We start from the raw sequence: 17931 nt of genomic DNA, 5'->3' as shown, positions 1-17931 counted from the left end.
TTTGCTGAAGACCATACAATGATACGAAAACAATATACAATTCAAAAAAGTTCAAGACAATTTATCGTAGGGACTTGAGCAGGTACCTGCAGGCTGCACCAGTAGGCTTGAACGCACGTCGCCGTCGTATATCAACCGTTTCATCGTACAGCATTATACGATTATAGCTGACAAAATTTTACGTTTACAATTAGAAAAATGAGCGCCTTCATAATATAATTTCAGGTCAACAAAATCAAACAAAACCAACCAGAAAATGGTAAATTACAAAAAATCCCACAAAAATAAGGAAAAATCCCTTTATCCCTCAAGAACGTCAAAAATCCCACTTCCTAAAGTGGAGATGAAGCAGCATCTCTCCATCACGACGTGCACGGTTATAACTGGATTGATCGCCACCTCCAGTACACGAGATACAGAGCACATACTTCTATATTTCTTAACCTTACATAGTTATCTACGTATGTATTTACTTATATACCATATGCACATTATGTATATACAGTATTTACTTTACAATATATGTTTATATACGTATAGGAATGAGGTACCTATATTCACATAAAATAACCGAAGAATCGGCGATTGGTAACAACGCAATGGCTTGGAGATGGTGAAAATGTGGCGGCTGATGAGGCGGTCGGGTCGAAGTGAACCGAAGCAGCAAGCAAAGGTACGGGTCATTACTGCCTCCATTCATACGTTCGACAATTCTTCATTTACGTATTTCATTTGTCATTTGGCTGCATTGTCATCTACGTCTACTACGATAATAATTTGGCAATTGTGCCGAACTGCACACCATTGCCTGTCTGATTGTGTGCACCTTTACTGTATGTCTCGTAATATAGAAAAAGACCACTGCATTTATTAACGCATTCAAAATGAATTCGAAATCGATAATAAATATTGCTGAATTTATAATACCAAATTTTCTAATTTTTGATCTCGTAAAATCACACAGTTATTGTAAACCCGATTTCAGTCCAAACTAGTTTTTTCTAGGTCAAACCGGTTCATCCTAAGTGTGTCAGGTTATACTAGTTTTACCCAGGACAATCCAGTTTGACCTAAATACTTTAGACTTAAGTAGTTTAGCCTAATAGATTTCCACATATTAGCTTTAATATCTTTTTTAAAATTATTACTTTTGACCCAATGATGCGAGAGATAACGAGAAAAAAATCTGTGCTAATCTTAGGTAATCAAAATGTAAAAGCATCGACTTTTACAAATTTTTATATTCAATGGTTCTGAACTTGAAAAATTTTTTTGTTATAAATTTTGACTTGAAGGTAGGTTAACCAAAAACAAATGTTAAGCTATCCTGAGTTCAACCTGGGCAAACGAACTATGCCAATTTCGTAAAAAAAAATTGCAATTGGAGGGGTACCAACCTCTCAAAGATTGTGAAATATGGTTCCAATCGAAAAAACTTGTAGGAAAAAGTTGGTCAGAATGTCAAAATATAGATTTCAAATGTTTTTTTTTTTTTTTCGAGGCAAAAGGCCCAAAAAGTTCGCGATATGCTCAATGCGGCTAAACTGAAAGATTAATCCAAAACATTTTTCAAACAAAATTTGTTTCCTACTTTAATACAAGATTGTTTGTATTATTCAGCAGATTTGATTTACTATAATTTTACAGTTTTCAGAAATAGAAAAAATAAGGTTTCGTTTAAATGACAGCCATGTGAAATATGGCTCCAATCGAAAGTTTTTTGATTCCGTTCAAATGATTTGACTCGAAAAAAAAAAAATGAATATCGTCGCAATTTTTTGCATAGCCTCATATTTTAGCATTCTGAACAACTTCTTTGGATTGGACCCATATTTCACATGGCTGGTATTTAAGCGAAACCTTATTTTTTCTACTTGCGAACACTCTGTATAGTAAATGAAATTTAGATAATAAAGACTATCTTACATTAAATACACGTTTGCTGCATTGAGCTTATTGGGTACTTTTTGGGCCACCCANCAATAAATAAAAATTCATGAATTACTATCAAAACCAGAAGTTGCGTTAATTAAAAATTGTTTTCATTTAATATATTTATTGTTTTCTGATAAATGATAAGAGAAAATAAGGAAGTACTTAAAATTGTTTTTTTTGTTTTTTTATATTTAAAAAAAAAAATTAAGTAACAAAAACGTGTCAACTAACTACTACAGCCCGTGTATGAAACATGAATCTTATTTTGACCCCTACTATACAAAAGATTGGCAGCCCTAGCGTGATGAATTTCATGGACGACCCCTGTGAGACTGTTTACCGGTGATTATCTGTCGTGGTTTTAGCGTTCTCGGGTCAGTCTACTTACACTATACAATATGTTACGCTTAAAACTAAACTTCGAACTGCTGTTACAAATCCAACCGACTAGAACTAGGAGCAGCCGATTAAAAATAGATATGTACCTATGTCCTAATTGTTTTTAATGGCTTAGATTAGTCAGTTTTAAATAATTTTAGCCGTAATATGAAAATATAGAGATTTAAAAATGTTGAAAGAATGTGGTAAGGATACGATGTATCCGTCCATAACAGATATAGTTGGGACGTTTAAAATTGGCATAGTCCACAGTAAAACCACCACATTTACTTTCTTCTTTTAACTTACTAACTATATTGGAGCGCTTGCTGTCAGAACGTCTACTTTTACAGTCCATTTCAATTTGTTAGAATTGTGACCTTGAAGAAATCTGCGCGAAAATAGAAAGAATACACACTAGGCGTGAGCAAGACGGAAATAGTTGGAACAAGCTTGAACGACCAGAGCTCTCGATGGGCGGTCTTAGGAGATCGGCTAGAACTGTACAGTACTAAACGAAAATGTTTAGCAATTTCTTAAAACAAAAATGTATATAAATTAACAATAGAAAACAAGGCAGAAGTTTTACAGGTGTGTAGAACGTTAAGTTAACTCACTTGTTATTATTTTTGACTAAATATGCTTTTAAATAAAGCATATTCTTAAATTTTAACGAGGCAGTTTAAATAATTTTGCAAATGGTACTGTACACTTTTGTCTAGTTCTCGCTCGATGATCGGTGGAGAAATGAGCTCAGCAGACAAATATGATTGAATTTGGAATTATGCTACGGCGCATCCTAATAAAGGGAAGGGGCATATCTCCAACTTCTTGAAACGAACAGTACTCACTACTGACCGTGTAGGAAATATCGTACGCATGAAATGAGATGTCAGGTAGGAATTGCAGTGGACACTCATAACGAAAAAAGAATAACATTACACCAATAAATGTGTAATAGAAAGAGATGCAGATAAGTACAATTTGAGCATGTGGCTAGCATTGGATTTTAAAGAAAGTCAACATTCTCAGGATTTTAGGAAAGTATAGACGCTTGTTTAAAGACATAATGATAAGCAACCTATAACCGCTGCACCGCTGTTATTCGGTTATATCTTTTCGCTTTGCCTGCGCTACTTACGGAGCATTTCGTCCCTTAACAAGGGCGTCTTCAAAGTACAGCAAATAACTACAGTCCCAAATGGAAACAATAAAGAAGATACATCCATCCTCAGAGATAATTTATTGCAGACTTTGTCAATCGTGATCGTCCCATCTATATTTCGCTAATTCAGTCGTCACTATTGCGGCGTTACCAGTAATACGGATTGTTTTCTCAGTTTTTCATTTAATCCGGCTCAGCAACCTTGAGAATTCCTACTACTTATGTTGTTTGTAACCATAGTCATAAAACGGAAACTATTATTGAAGAATAACGGTAACCGCTTAAAAGCTTGTAAATGTACCAATTTGTTTTTAGTAGCATACCATAAAAATAGAATGCCTTTACTTGTGCTTTTTTCTGATAGTTTTTCGGTAATCCGTCGTTTCTGAAAATCCGGCAGTACTTGACAATACCAAGGATTAGCGAGATTCTACCGTAATTAAACTTCTTCTACTAATTCCAAAATTCTGTTCATATAAATATATGTACTTTATTCTGCACGATAGCATAATTATTCATTTGGTTCACATTGTATTTAAAATTACACCTTCTGCTATTTTAATCACCTTATACTTAGCGATAAGCATGATTAAGTTTATCAATTTTTCAGAATTCGTAGTTACGTTATTTATAAAAAAAGTTTCAAAAATAGATAGAGGATTATAACCAACATGCACGCAGCGGGTAAGGAATATAAGGATAATCCGCTGAACATATGAAGTGAATACTGAAAAGAAAAATAGAGCTTTTTATATGTTAAATCTCCGTTCCGCTTTTTGGTGTATTTAATAAATAATCGTTATGGGTATGAATTTTAATCATTTTAGATAACGCTTTAATTAAATTGTTATTCCCGTTAGCAAGTTCGGTGTAGGACGCATAGTATTGGAAAACCAATCAATTACAATTTGCGGCATCAATTTTACATACACGTAATTATTATCTGAATTAAAGCAGGCTGGATGTTCTTGAGCAAGATTCCATAAACACGCAAATACATGCTAGCACACCCGCTCCGCGTACATGCATGCACCGACACTACACCGGACTGCGCACATTTTAATCAAGTTTGCGAGGATGTGCCACAGCATGGGAATCCTATTATGTTGTACATAGACATTCAATTAGTTAAGCCACGGTATTTCATTAGGCGAAGTTAATGAAGTGACGTCAGACGTGCTGGTCGGTCGGACATACGATTATCAATCATCTTGATGCCGCGGCTCGGCCGGGGGTCGGCTAGTCGAGTAGGCTCTGAAACTGGCCAGCCACTAAAAGCCATCTACTAATAACAACCAAGAGCAATGAACGCTACGACTCGACTCTGTTAGCTGCTCGACCGAGGCCTATTCTGACTTCAGCTGTCTAGCTGTCAAAAGAACGAAGAGGGGTACGTGATGTCGATGTTGGAATAATTGCCAAAGCATGGAATAGTTCTATCTTGTTTAATTACTCTTTGTGAAGACAAATTCTAACTAACGTAATATATCTTAATCAATTTTGAGTGAAGATTGAACTTATTCTAATTGTAAGTATCACAAGAAAATTCAGTTCTGGTTTTGTCGTCCATCTATACCTTTATATTGTTCGGTTTATGACACAAACTACAAACACATGTGGCAGATACCAAATTTTGAGTTGTACAGATCAACAGACGATGTCGACTTGCCACCCAAAGGTAATTAATTTAAATTTGAGATGATCGAATTACCTCCGGAGTACTGGTCGAATTGGCATGCGTTTATACCAGCTAGCATAATTACATTAAACGCGATTACTTTACAAAATGAAATTTGTCAATTTTTTAACTTCCATTTTGACATAAAATATGTGCCTCTTCTTTACACAGGTCCAGCTTTTAAACCCATTACACAAGTTTTTTTTTTTTTTTGAAAACTAAACTTACAAGTTGTCAAAAACCAACAGCGGCTTTCCTTTTTCACTTGTTTCAAAATTAACACTCATTTTTATTTTACGGATAGTTATTAAAATGAAAGACATCAAAATAACTAATTAACAATGAGTAGTAACAAACTGTCGACCAATAGGTATACTTCGTTTACTTTCTGTAGCGATGTGATGTTTAGTTTGACCGGCGCAAAGTAGAAAAGAACAGCAATAGGCCTGAAAAGGAAGGGGACAACTCTCGGCCAAACTCTTAACCGGTGAGGAGTGTACAATCCGTACAGTACTGAACGGAAAAATTGACCATTTTATCCACTACAATTGCATTGCTCAAATGTGCTGTTATTGGTACCATTTACTACTGAAAATATCAACGAGGTGTTTATTTATATATTAAAGACTTCAACGCTTGTTTTCGACTCGCACTACTACTCATGATTGAACAAAACTTTTGGCAGGTATTGTATGAAAAAGTATGTTTAATGAACAAGAGTCAAGAGTATAATGAGCTTTTTTCTCCCTACCTACGATTTTGTCAGTGCGCATCCAAGACATTGGAAGGGGCTAATCGCTAGAGAAAGTAAATGAAGTATAGTTGGATGATTTTACCCTTACCCTTGTTCTTATCTGTTGTTCTAGTTCAGTGTAACTTCCCGTAAACAAGTTACATAAAATGCATTTAAAGTTGTTATTATAATATTATAGTATAATTATATTGCCTTTACAATCATTGTTGATCACTAGACTCAAAGTCATACGCCGCCGCTGTCAGGACGCAATTCGACCTAACGAAAATTTTAACCTTTACTGAAAGCAGGTAGACAGGAAGCAACTCGTCATTTTCGAGATAAAACAAGAATCTCGAACATTGTTCAGTCATAATCCTCTGGAAACCGCAGAGAATACCTTTTATCATTATTTTAATTTAATAACTCCAATTATAAATAGGTATGAGATTTTCTTACGAGGCAGTTGGAATGTATACCCTTCTTCTATACCAATATACCAACTGTGTGACATTACTTCTGACCTACATATACATATACATCCACATTAATACATGTATGAACTTATACATAGTAATGACATTGCATAGGGGATGACGACGTGGCAAGATTGAATCGAACATTAGCTATAAATTGGTTACTTCATTTTCATAATTGCAGAATGATCACTTGGAAAAAGTGAACATTACGAGCAAGTTAATAATAAACAGGTAACATAACTAAAGCACATTCTTCTTAATAGTACAAATTAAATTTAAAAACTCTTATAAATTCCAAGAAAAACCAAATATGGCTCATATATGCTAACAAGGGGCTAGCCGCTAGGAGGCACTGTCATAAAACGCCAATGCGATGCTTTTTTTTAATAGTGACAAATTATAGTGCGGGGTTGAACAAAAAGAATTTACAGAATCGTTAGGAGAAATTAAGTTACAGTAGGGAAAAGCTTCCTTGATTGGTATATAAAGTGCTTTGCACTAAGCGCCTAGACCGGATTATGATAGGAAATGTTTGCTTAATTGTCATAAATGCAAAGCGCTATTCATTGACGATGGTATCCATCAATCCAATTTGGACCGGCTCAGGTAGTATTAACATAATATACCATATTTACTCGCGATAGACGATTTAGAAACGTTATATAATCGATTACTCCGATGGTTTTGACAACTTGAAACTCCTCGATCGTTAGCACATGGACTCTATACAGGCTGTAATAGAAATATGTGCCGAGCCTGCAGGAGGTGACGGAGCACAATAATACACGAAAATTAAGTTAATGTTTGTATCTCCGAAAGTTTCGAGAAAAACGCAGTTGAAAGAACAGGTAAATTCAATCCCGGCACTGGTAGAGAAACGCAGCCCGCAACGCAGCACTCAATCGGCTGGTGATTACCAGCATCGGTGTACTATTTATTTTGTATTTTTTGCTCATGTATTGTTTATTTCTTAGATTAGATTAAGTGTGATTCAGGCTGTTCATGTTAACAAACAACCTGTAGCAGCCGTTTATTCAGTTAAAGTTTAAATCAGAGCCGGGCAAACTTCAACTTCGTAGGAGCCGCTACATGAGGTTAGTTTGAGTCACTCCATACCCTTCAGTGAGTACGAGAGAGTAAGCAGTAATGACTAATATTGCTTTCTCTTTTTCTTCTCCCTTCCACTCCCATATCAAGCCCCTTCATCCTGTACACGAGCGAAGCCTCTCTCGCAACTTAAATAAGGGAAAAGAAAAGGAAAGAATCATCTCACTTGCACTCGCAGGATCAATGAGGAGCTACTGGGCTATACCTGAGGAGCACTCGAGAGTCAAAAGAGCCGAGTTTGCCCGGTTTAAACCTTGTACAATTCAATAAACTAATTCAGCAATACAACATCAATTATTAGTGTGGGTCAGTCACTGTAGAGCAATTGTTACAATAATGTAACAATAGTACACGCAAAATAGCTCCTCTCGGTGTGGTAATTTTTAAACGAACAGTTAGTGGATCCTTATCATTTACAGCGAGTGCAAGCTGTGTTGTAAAACTGATTTTTGACAGCGAATGGAAACTTGTGTTGGTGGTTTCGAAAGAAAATGACTGCATAGCCTAATTCTTTCCAGCGGGTGTTTACACAGTAAAGACATTACTTCACGTGGGGCGGAATTTTTAATAATAATAATCACTTTTTGTGCAACACAAATTCGCATCTTTCGCGATTTCAAGAACTGTTTTGGATACAAATGTGTGATGCGAAATTTTTGGAGAGTTATTTAATTTAAAGAAAATAAAAAAAAAACAATAGAGGACCTAACGAAAAAATTATGGACCTTCACCAACCTAACGGACATCTATCACTATCACCTCACAAATCTTTCAGTGAGGTGTTAAATTTGTACAGCTTCAGATTAGATAACTGTCCGCAAATACAATGTACATGTATACCACGTTATTTATAATAAACGTATATAAAAGTAAAGCAATTTGAATCAATATTGTATATTAAATCGATTCAATGTTTCCCCCGAGCACAGGTGACATCCTTTTCTATTCGAACGCGGTTCTTGTCTATCATCTGCGCCGAACGTAAAAAAAATCGGGGGCCACATCTCTTTTGCTCTAGATGTCTAGTTTTCGAGAAATGCAAAGGTTGACGCAAGATAAAAAGAAGTGGAGGTGTTTTTAACCAGTTTTCGGGTTGAAAACCTTAAGATCATGATGATGCATAAATATTGTAAGTCATTGGTAATTAACCTGTATGAACTCAACAATAACACATATTTGTATTTTACGACCTATAGCTCAAGGACATACATGGCAATAATGCCTTTATAAACCTAATTGTAAATTGTATTTGCTAAATTATTTTTATTGTTACGTACGTAATCATGAAGCCGAAGGCTATATTTATCTCTTAAAAATACGTTATTTTAACTTATAAAGGAAGATCTTTAAAGTTCGCCTGTACTCATGCGAGTTCTGGTAATCATTTTGGCGAAACGTTCCATAATTAGTTTTTCAGTTAGATGAAGTGTAAAACTAAACAGGACTTATCGATATTACTTAATGTTAGATCAAAGTCTTTTAATCTCAAAAATAATAGAAAAAAGGCAATGTAAGTGGCTAATATTTTTTATTATTTATAGTAATTTATCAAAAATCCCAAAGATAGGAAGAGGTAATTTTTAATTAGTGTAGGAAAACCTGCAGACAAAAGATAGGTGTTAACTGGGATAGCTGATAGTACAACATTCTGGAAGCAACTGACGGTTAAAAAGTTTAATTAAAGATGGAAGAATTGTTTAGGTCTACTTTCGGTATCCGGGATGCTTTATTTCAATAAGAATCATTAATTAAAAATTGCCTACTACGACTGAACAATTACAAAGAGCAAGGGTGGTTTGAATGTATAAATACATAGGTATATGTACTCTGATGTATTGTTAGTTACATATACAAAAATTAAACGATTGAAGGGTCGCTTAGGCCTACTTTCTTTATACAGAATATTTTCTTTCAATAAAAATCTTCAATTAAAAAAGTCACCCATTTTGACTAAATAATTTCAAAAAAATGGGTTATAGTCGTTTCATACTACTTTCCAAACGATAACGGCTAGCAGTGGTTGTTTTCGAACGACCATGCCTAGTTGTTGTCGTTGGCGAACTTTAACCCTAACATGTGTACACTATATGTACACTGTGGATATTGTCGATAATCCTTAATCGTAAAAGAGCATCATGTGTGTAGTTTTTCGGTAACCGCACTTTAAAGGCAGCAAGTAAACCGGTTCCTATTGGAATTTTCTACGGCGTGCTGATGAGATACCAAGAAATAGAAGTCGTAATCTGTATCTGACTGTTTCGATAGGCCACTAACCAAGAGCGTTGGTTACCATACTGAATATTTATAGTCTGCAGGACACAAAAGTATGACCATGCAGAATGCAACACTAAAGTAATACAAATGTATAACAAAACATATATTATCAAAAAACTAATTTTCTGCTGTGGTTTCAGCTCTACAAATAGAATACTTAATCGTAATAGAACCTTGACGAACATTAATGATGTAACTGTTACTGGACAGATATTTCTGACATAATCACAAATTATTACAGGTTGTTTCTGAAAGCAAGCCTGCAGAAGGTGACAGAACACCTTTATCCTAAGAAGATAAAGTAAATGTAGTCTGCCAGTCCATCGATTTCGATAAAAACGTGTTTGGAAGTACAAGCAAGCGCTAGTCCGGCCCTGTTAGGATCACGTAGGGAAACACATTGCAACACAGCATTCAATCAGCTTCTACTTAGAGGCTTCCGTATTGTGGTTCTTATGTATTTTTGTACTCATGTGCTGTATGTTATTTGTTAGATTCGATTAAGTGTGATTGACCATGATTATGTTTACAGCCAGCCTCGAGTAGATTTTTGTTCTCTTAACGTTATAGAATGTTGATAGTCGAAGTTATTAGAAGTAGCTCTCCATGTGTCACTGTCATGGGTGAGTACAGAAGTATTATTGCATTGACCAACGCAATACCTGGCAATTCTTTTTGAAGCGTTCCAAATTAGTCAAATTTGATTTCTTAAAGATGAACAAAAAATTAGATGCATTAGCTTAGATCTCTCTAAATATTCATAAACTATTTGCTTAAAGTTATCCGAAGAACTATATACTTCAAAGCTAAGGTAAAAACTTATGTTTATAAAAAAGTTGTACCTAGTTAGAATTATGTGAATTATGTCTGCAAGGAGTGACGATTTTATAATTTAACCCAAGCAAAAAATTTATTTCATTGATTAATTTATTTATTTTTATGGTAAATGTGCAGTTTACGTTGCTTTTCTTAAATTGCTTTCAAGTGTTACAACCCAGCATAGTAAACTCAAGCCATAATATAAATAATCTTTAACAATTAAAAAATAGAGAACAAGTAACAAGGAGGGTGGAGTCTAATTGAAACATATGATGGTGATGGATAAATGTAGGAATTTCCTGAATGTCGTCATAGACGAGAGGGTGTTGAGTTCAACCAGATACAGAAAACAAAAAAAGTTCTCAAAACAGGTATGAAAGAGCTAACAATGAGCCTGGTATTTGTGACAGAAAAACCTCGTTTATGCTATCAGGAATTATTCAATTCATAACGTACATTTTGTTGGTATGACAATGAAATTATTCACAAAATATAATAAAGTCAAATAATAAAAGAAAAGAATTTATGACCTAAACAGTTTAAGAAATGTCTGAAGAAATGTAATAAAGTTGAACTGAACAAAGGAACAGAGAAATTTGAAACGTAATGGAAGTAAATATTAACACTAAATCTAACTAAACGGAAAAGTTTTCGAATTCAAATAATTGTAAAAATACAGACAATTATTAACACTAAACATATATCGTGCAAGCGTCCGAAACTAACCAATTGCGTTTAACGAATTTAAATTGCCGTCGTAACATCTACTACTGTCACTGTTTACATTTATCATAGATGTAGCTGCTTAGTTGTCATCGTAATTTCTCTATACGTTGCCAATTCACTCCCAGGGACGGCTTCGGATTGCAGCTTCGTCTAGTTTTCTTACAATGTTTTTTGTCCCTTAACCACGCCGATTTATCCATTACATGATTAGTATTGTATCTATAGGGTTGTTCGGAAAGTTATTTCGTTTTTTTTTTTTGTGGAAATGAAAGACAGTTTTCGTATAATAAACAAATACTTTATTAAATTATATATTGACCGTTCTGGTCCAACACCTTTTGCCATCTTTCTGGTAGTAGCATAATTCCACGCTCATAAAATTTTTGGTCTTTGCTGGCAAAAACTGATTTAGGAGGTTTTTGACCTCCTCATTTGAGGTGAAGGTTTTACCGTCTAAAAAATTTTGGAGTGACCAGAACAAATAATAATCCGATGGTGCCAGGTCCGGAGAATATGGTGGGTGTAGCATTGTATCCCATTCAAGCTGTAAAAGCTTTTGGTGAGTGACCAAACTTGTGTGAGGTCTCGCGTTGTCTTGGTGAAACACTACACCTTTCCTGTTGATTAGTTCTGACCTTTTCTGTTGAAGTGCATCAGTTAGTTTGTCCAGCTGATGACAGTAGACTTCCGAATAAATCGTTGTGATATCCGGTAAAAGCTAAAAAAAAAAACGATTCCTTTAAAATCCCACCAAACAGACAGCATCACCTTTTTTTGGTGAATATCGGCTTTGGAAATGGTTTGAGCCGGTTCATCTTTTTTGCTCCATGACCTCTTGCGTTTGACGTTGTTGTATACAACCCATTTTTCGTCCCCAGTGATGATGCGCTTCAAAAACGGATCATTTTCGTGACGTTTGAGAAGCAAATCGCAGACGTCAATGCGGCGACACAGATTTCTCTCTGTGAGAACATGGGGAACCCATACATCGAGTTTCGAGGATAATCAACCGGCCTTCCCGAACGTGGTGCATCTTCGACATCAAAATTGCCGGATCGAAATTTAGCGAACCAGTTCTGGCACTGACGTACTGTCAACACACCTTCTCCATACACATCAGTCAATTTCTTTCTGGCTTGAACAGCATTTTTACCCTTTCTGTAGTAAAACAGTAAGATATGTCGAAAATGCTGCTTATCGCTCTCCATATTTAAAAGGGCACCAACCAAAAACTACTGCGTAGAATTAATTGGAATTTTTCACACACAAGCCTTGCTATATGAGCTCTCAAAGCATATAAAAATTATACGGCTTAAATGTGAAGTTGGGTGCAAAAGAATACAATTAAATCCTCTGTCGGCAAAAAACGAAATGACTTTCAGAACAACCCGATAGCTATCTATTCTATCTAAGACCTTCAAAAGGTAGCTGCTTATTTCAGAAACACTTTGTATAGCACAGAGCAAAAGTCATAAAAATGTCATGTATGCAAACGTAACTTTTTTTAATAACGTCAATTAACAAACTGAAATAAATTAAAATTAATGGTAAACTAATGTATTCTTATAAGTCTCGATTGATTTTAGCAGAGACAGAAATTTTAATTTCACATAAACACCATTTTTATTCCATTACTTTTAACTTAATAATGCTGTTACAGTTGAAAAATAACACAGTTTAATGAGCACTTTAAACCGGTCGTCTACAAAATTATTTAAAATAAACAATTAGACGAAAGCAGCTGCACGTTATTAGGTACATGTTTAGGTAAATGTTTCACTTTTTATGACGGATATAGTCGTTTTATTGAGGAAAGGAACGTAACTTTATACTGCCCAATAAATTAGTCGTTTATTGCTACGGCGCTAATTTAACGACTGGAGAACATTTTCCTAATTCTTTTGAGTAACCTATTAAGCCATCTTACTTGCTTATTACTTACGTGAACCATCTCGAAAGTACCTAAAAGTTTATTATCGAAAGATATTTAGCCGATTCGCTTTTACTCACTGCAAAATATAAAACATATATAACATTTACCTACCTACTCACTGGAAGTTATAAAATTTCTGTTAATCATGGGGCAGTTATCCGACGTGTCATAAATTATTACGTTGAGAAATAAATTAATCACTTACTAAAATACTGACACTTTAATGAACTTCAACTAATTTCATTCTAATCATTTTGACAGGTACATTAAAATCCAAAGTGGAAATAAATTTTCAGGGAGTCAAGGTGACTTGAACATCTTTACATAATCGAATAAAATAATTCGAAGTGCTCTGTATTCTGGCGAAACTGCCAGACGCGGATTGCGATTTCGATCATATTATGGATCTCATCAGCGCGTCGCAGACAGCTCCGACAGAACACAGACCAACTTTTACCTGCTGTCTTAACAGTGCGTTTTTGAAAATACGACAAATCTGTAGTACGATGCTACATTTTAGGATTAGGTATGCTCCAACAAGGTCCACTTGTGTGGATATCTACTTGCTGAAACGAATCCCGGCGTAGCTCACCTCAACGTGATAGGCACGTTACCATAATGGAATAAAATAATTCGAAGTGGTCTGTATTCTGTCGAAACTGCCAGACGCGGATCGCGATTTCGATCTTTTTGGATCTCATCAGCGCGTCGCAGACAGCTCCGACAGAACACAGACCAACTTTTACCTGCTGTCTTAACAGCGCGTTTTAGAAAATACCACAAATGGCGCGGTAAACGCCATCTGTAGTACGATGCTACATTTTAGGATTACGTATGCTCCAACGAGGTCCATTTAAATATATGGATATCTACTGGCTGAAACGAATCCCCGCGTAGCTAGGCTCAACGTGATAGCCACGTTACCATAATCGAATAAAATAATTCGAAGTGGTCTGTATTCTGTCGAAACTGCCACACGCGGATCGCGATTTCGATCTTTTTGGATCCAATCAGCGCGTCGCAGTCAGCTTCGACAAAACACAGAACAATTTTTACCTGCTGTCTTAACAGCCCGTTTTATGGTATTTTATAAAACGCGAAGCTGTCTGCGACGCGCTGATGAGATCCAGAAAGATCGAAATCGCGATACGCGTCTGGCATTTTCGACAGAATACAGACCACTTCGAATTATTTTATTCGATTATGATAACGTGCCTATCACGTTGAGGTTAGCTACGCCGGGATTCGTTTCAGCAAGTAGATATCCACATATTTAAATGGACCTTGTTGGAGCATACGTAATCCTAAAATGTAGCTTTCTACTACACATGGCATTTACCGCGCCATTTGTGGTTGAATCATAACAAAAGTATATCAAATTAATGTAAAAGTCTAATAATTTTGGTCTAATGAACGTGTACATTAGCACAACAATTCTCAATCATTCAATAATGTATGTATATATGTATTTAACACAATGAATTAACCAGATCACTAGTCATCGTATTCACATATGTCTCTATCCGGCTCGAAGGACCAAAATGTCTTTGCGTGAACTTTGGTAATATATGAGGAAAGTAGGTATTACTATTCTCACACGATTGCTTTGCATCTAAAATTAATTGACTACATACAATGAATGTAACTCGACAGAGTTCAGAATACTACTACATACAACTTGAAAGAGAAACTTATGAACTAAGGGTTCACATGCTGAGGGGTGTGGAAATATAGAAATGGTTAGTGTAGTGCCGGTCAGTATCAGTATTCTTGGAAGGACAGGTTAGGAAATACGAGTATTATTGGGATCCGGAACTAATTGTAAAAGCAAATTGTTATAAATCGTCTTAACAGAGGCCTAGCAATAAAGAAGCCATACAGAAAAATTGTTTACATTTACAACACAAAATATTGACAAGGTAAATAAAACATGAATTTTGAGTACTTTTTGAATATGTACAGCGGAAAGAAAAATTTGAATAAAGTAATAAACACAAAAAAAAGAAACAAATAAACCAACGCAAAATTAATATACACGTTCAGTTCCGAACAATACATATACATTTAAAAAAATATTTAATGTAGGTATGTACACTTCAATGCACGTTCAGTTTTATTAATTAAATATAGAATCATACATTAAAAAGATGTACAAAAGTATTAACAATATGTACTTTTTTCAATATTACCATGTATAATTACATTGGTACAATGCATACATTACATTCTATTTGATGTAGTTTTATGTTAAATCAGTATATTTGGTATTTTAACTTGATGTTCACTACGCTGACTTAATAAACGCAGTACATTAGTTTGGCATATGATTACATTATGCCAATGTTTATGGTATATTGACTTAAAATAAGATATATTAAAATTAATGTACCTAATACGTTACTCACGGAATTATTTCATTAAATTAATGACTACATACATAAAATTACAATACAGGGTGATTCCTTCGCATTTGATTTGAACAAAACCAAAATTATTAACATGTGGTCATTTTTTAAATATGGTGTCGTTTATGTAACTGGTCATTTATCGAATATGGTTGAGTTCGGTTCAGAATATGCACGATGTATTATCTTGTAGTGTTCCTTAAAGCAACTGTTAGTCCTATACGAGGTCTGTTCAAAAAGTATCGCGAATTTTATATTTCCGCGGGTTATGTATATTCGATATTTTGTAGCGTTATGTTAGTTACTCATATCTCTCACTAATACCGTTGTTGTTTTGTTTTTTTTTGCCTATCCCAAAACATGAATCAAAAAATCTACGCGTACGCATTCCGAATATTGACTGTGGATATGGTGACACTACCTTGTACCGATGCAACGTTTATATCAGTGGTACAAAATGTACTCAGAAGGCCGAAAATATATGAACGACGAAGAGCGTATCGGACGCCTGAGCACGTCAACAACAGACGAAAACATTGATGAAGTGAAGAAAATAGTGTTGACCAATCGTCGAATCACCAGTAAAGAAGTTGCTGAGGGCCTAAACATATCGATTTTTACCAATGATTAGGACATGAGACGGGTCGCTCTGAAATTAGTACAAAAATTGCGAAACAGCACCGCATTAACATTGCTAAGGAGCTGTTGGACTCTATCCGCGACGACAAAACTTTGCTCCAACTAGTGACAAATCATGAATTTGTGGTTATGACGTGGAAACCAAGGCTCAATCACCCCAACGGAAGCTGCCGCACGAGCGAAGACCGAAAAAAGGGCGCCAATTTAGGTCGAATGTGAAGGATTTACTTACAGTTTTCTTCAATTGCAAGGGAGTGGTGCATCGTGAGTTCTTACCACAGGGTAGAACGGCCAATAAGGAATATTACCTGCAAGTTATGCGCAATTTGCACGAAGCAATCCGCCAGAAACGCCCGGATTTGTGGAAGAACAAAAATTGGTTTTGCACCATGATAACGCCCCTGCTCACACATAGTTGCTTGTGCGCCAATTTTTTTTGCCAAAAATAACACACTAATAATGCCACAGCCACCGTATTCCCCAAATCCCAAAATTGAAGACGAAGGACGACCTAAGCTAGGATTGAGGAGATCAAGACGACATCGAAAGTAGAGCTGAACATGATCACAAAAAATGATTTTTTGAAGTGTTTCGAGGGTTGGAAAAAATGTTGGCACAAGTGTATAATATCTGATGGGGATTACTTTGAAGAGAATAAAAGGTAATAAATATGCCAATTTTTATACATTTCTAGGCATGTAAATATTTATATAGTCATTCTTAAACAATAATTAAAGGTAAAACTAGGTAGGTTAGGTTATCGGGTTTTGTTCAAGTGAGCACCCTCTTTTGATCCCCCACCTCCACCCGCTCGAAAATAATTTTTTTATTGAATTTTATTTGAATTATAGTGTATGAAAATTGTCAAAATAATCAACTTTCAACCCCCATAACTTTATGTAAATATCTTTATCAATAGGGTAGGTTAGGTTAGGTTATCGGGTTTTGTTCAAGTGACCACCCTCTTTCGATCCTCCACTTCCACCCGCTCGAAAATAATTTTTTTATTGAATTTTATTTGAATTATAGTGTCGAAATAATCAACATTCAACCCCCATAACTATTTATGGGGGTGAGACCGCCGCAAACTTTTTATGGAGTTTTACTTAGGTGGCTACCCTCTTTTGATCCCCCTACCCCAACCCCCTTAGGGGGTTAGGGGTCATCATCTAACCTCCATAACTTTTTATGGGGGTGAGACCGCCACCAACTTTTTATGGTACAGTGGTGGAGGAGACCTCCTCTTTCGATCCCACCCACCCCCACCCCCGAAGGCCATCATCTAGACCTTTACCNTATTCCAAGGGTGTCTACATGAATGATTAAATTTATTACTAACTTTTTCAAACACGTTACTCTCATCAACTGTAAATTAACTAAATTAAAAGACAAAAACTATATAAAAACAGTTACCTACATTGTAGTCTGTGAACTTTTCAACAATTCTTTTTCGTGTACTGTCTCTTTTTAAACTATGACTATGTATGACCCAAAATATAAAACCTTGACGACCACCTATAAAATAAATACCACAACTAATAAATTAACTGTTATTTTATTCATTACATTACTGTTTCATACATTCAGTTATCTCCTGTTCGTCTTTTTTATTTAGCATCTGGATTCCACAGGAAAAGAGCTCTATAAGTTCGTGACAGTT

Source organism: Agrilus planipennis, unplaced genomic scaffold, assembly GCF_000699045.2.
Source record: "Agrilus planipennis isolate EAB-ADULT unplaced genomic scaffold, Apla_2.0 scaffold29, whole genome shotgun sequence".
Lineage (NCBI taxonomy): Eukaryota > Metazoa > Arthropoda > Insecta > Coleoptera > Buprestidae > Agrilus > Agrilus planipennis.
The sequence above is the reverse complement of the archived record's forward strand: the minus strand, read 5'-3'. Positions refer to the sequence as shown.